Source organism: Piliocolobus tephrosceles, chromosome 12 (assembly GCF_002776525.5).
Source record: "Piliocolobus tephrosceles isolate RC106 chromosome 12, ASM277652v3, whole genome shotgun sequence".
NCBI lineage: Eukaryota > Metazoa > Chordata > Mammalia > Primates > Cercopithecidae > Piliocolobus > Piliocolobus tephrosceles.
Genome location: NC_045445.1, coordinates 77,754,511 through 77,757,490, shown reverse-complemented (window position 1 = coordinate 77,757,490; position 2,980 = coordinate 77,754,511). Strand labels below are relative to the sequence as shown.

Here is a 2,980-nt window from a genome sequence, read left to right as displayed (position 1 = left end):
AGTATCCTTCAGTGGATGAATTGATAAAGAAACCGTGTTATGTACAAACACTGAGATATTATTCATCCAGAAAAAGGGGTGAAATGCTGTCATTTGTAGAAACATGAATGAAACTACTGGTCATTACATTAAGAGAAATAAACCAGGCACAGAAAGACAAATATCACATGTTCTCATATCATATGCGGGACCTGAACATTGAGTACACATTGACACAAAGAAGGGAACAATAGACACTGGGGCCTACTTGAGAATGGAAGGTGGAAGGAGAGTGAGGATAAAAAAAAACTATTAGGTTGGTGCAAAAGTAATTGTGTTTTTGTTATTACTTTTTTTTTCTCATTAAACATTTTTAATGGGTCTCAAAATTCTGTGACAAATTTTTGGTCAAGTTGTTTCCATTAAAAAGTACTGATTTTAAAAACTAGTAACTTAAAACTGCCACATGCAAAAAAGAAAACCAAAGTGGTCCACAAAACATTCTCCTTTCCTTCTGAAGGTTTTATGATGCATTGTTATCATTAACCAGTCTTTTACTACTAAACTTAAATGGCCAATTGAAACAAACAGTTCTGAGACCGTTCTTCCATCACTGATTAAGAGTGGGGTGGCAGGTATTAGGGATAATATTCATTTAGCCTTCTGAGCTTTCTGGGCAGACTTGGTGACCTTGCCAGCTCCAGCAGCCTTCTTGTCCACTGCTTTGATGACACCCACCCCAACTGTCTGCCTCATATCACGAACAGCAAAGCGACCCAAAGGTGGATAGTCTGAGAAGCTCTCAACACACATAGGCTTGCCAGGAACCATATCAACAATGGCAGCATCACCAGACTTCAAGAATTTAGGGCCATCTTCCAGTTTTTTACCAGAACGGCGATCAATCTTTTCCTTCAGCTCAGCAAACTTGCAAGCAATGTGAGCCGTGTGGCAATCCAACACAGGGGCGTAGCCAGCACTTATTTGGCCTGGATGGTTCAGGATAATCACCTGAGCAGTGAAGCCAGCTGCTTCCATTGGTGGGTAGTTTTTGCTGTCACCAGCAATGTTGCCACAACGAACATCCTTGACAGACACATTCTTGACATTGAAGCCCACATTGTCCCCAGGAAGAGCTTCACTCAAAGCTTCATGGTGCATTTTGACAGATTTTACTTCAGTTGTAACGTTGACTGGAGCAAAGGTGACCACCATACCGGGTTTGAGAACACCAGTCTCCACTCGGCCAACAGGAACAGTACCAATACCACCATTTTTGTAGACATCCTGGAGAGGCAGGTGCAAAGGCTTGTCAGTTGGACGAGTTGGTGGTAGGATGCAGTCCAGAGACTCAAGCAGTGTGGTTCCACTGGCATTGCTATCCTTACGGGTGACCTTCCATCCCTTGAACCAAGGCATGTTGGCACTTGGCTCCAGCATGTTGTCACCATTCCAACCAGAAATTGGCACAAATGCTACTGTGTCGGGGTTGTAGCCAATTTTCTTAATGTAAGTGCTGACTTCCTTAACAATTTCCTCATATCTCTTCTGGCTGTAAGGTGGCTCAGTGGAATCCATTTTGTTAACACCAACAATTAGTTGTTTCACACCCAGTGTGTAAGCCAGAAGAGCATGCTCTTGGGTCTGCCCATTCTTGGAGATACCAGCTTCAAATTCACCAACACCAGCAGCAACAATCAGGACAGGACAGTCAGCCTGAGATGTCCCTGTAATCATGTTTTTGATGAAGTCTCTGTGTCCTGGGGCATCAATGATAGTCACATAATACTTGCTGGTCTCAAATTTCCACAAGGAGATATCAATGGTGATACCACGTTCCCGCTCAGCTTTCAGTTTATCCAAGACCCAGGCATACTTGAAGGAGCCCTTTCCCATCTCAGCAGCCTCCTTCTCAAATTTTTCAATGGTTCTTTTGTTGATGCCACTGCATTTGTAGATCAGATGGCCAGTAGTGGTGGACTTGCCCGAATCTACGTGTCCAATGACGACAATGTTGATATGAGTCTTTTTCTTTCCCATTTTGGCTTTTAGCGGTAGTTTTCACGACACCTGTGTTCTGGCGGCAAACCCGTTGCGAAAAAGCGCTATTACTTTTAATAAGGACAATATCTTTCGGGTACTGTGTTCATTATCTGGGTTATGCAATAACCTGTACAACCTGTACACAAACACTTGTGAAACACAATTTACCCATGTAACAAACCGGTACATGTATCCTATGAACCAAAATAAAAATTAGTAAAAAATAAAAACTGGGAATAAATGAGAACTTCAATTTCATAAAGAATATCTACAAAAACCTTTAGCTCATCTCATACTTAATAGTGATATCCCTTACTGTCTTTTTAATGTCTATAGTATCTGCACATTAGACTTATGTTTTATAATTCACATTAATAAATCGTGTTTCCTGGCTTTTTTCATCATCAGTCTTGCTAAGAGACTGTCAATATTAATCATCTTGCCATGAATTCATGTATTTTTTGTTGGCTTCTTGTATTGTTCATTTAAAAAAACAACATTTTATTGTTGTAAGAAGACCCAACATAAAATTTATTCTCTCTTGTGGGAAGTGGGTGTTCATATCCTTTGCCCACTTTTTGATGGGGTTATTTGATTTTTTCTTGTACATTTGTTTAAGGTCCCTATAGATTCTGGATATTAGAACTTTGTCAGATTGGTAGATTGCACAAATTTTCTCCCATTTTGTAGGTTGCCTGTTCACTCTGATGATAGTTTCTTTTGCTGTGCAAAAACTCTTCAGTTTAATTAGATCCCATTTGTCAATTTTGGCTTTTTTTGCCATTGCTTTTGGTGTTGTAGACATGAAGTCTTTGCCCATACCTAAGTCCTGAATGGTATTGTCCAGGTTTTCCTCTAGGATTTTTGTAGTTCCAGGTCTTACATTTAAGTCTTTCATCCATCTTTGAGTTGATTTTTGTATAAGGAAGGGGTACAGTTTCAGTTTTCTGCATATGGC

The 2,980-nt window shown here is 40.2% G+C and overlaps 1 pseudogene across 1 annotated transcript; it reads right to left on the bottom strand.

The window, feature by feature from the left end:
* Positions 1-355: 355 nt before the first annotated feature.
* LOC111536220 lies at positions 356-2,084 on the bottom strand (annotated as a pseudogene). The gene has a single exon (XR_002729676.1). The product of XR_002729676.1 is annotated as an elongation factor 1-alpha 1 pseudogene (transcript).
* Between the last annotated feature and the right edge of the window lie 896 nt (positions 2,085-2,980).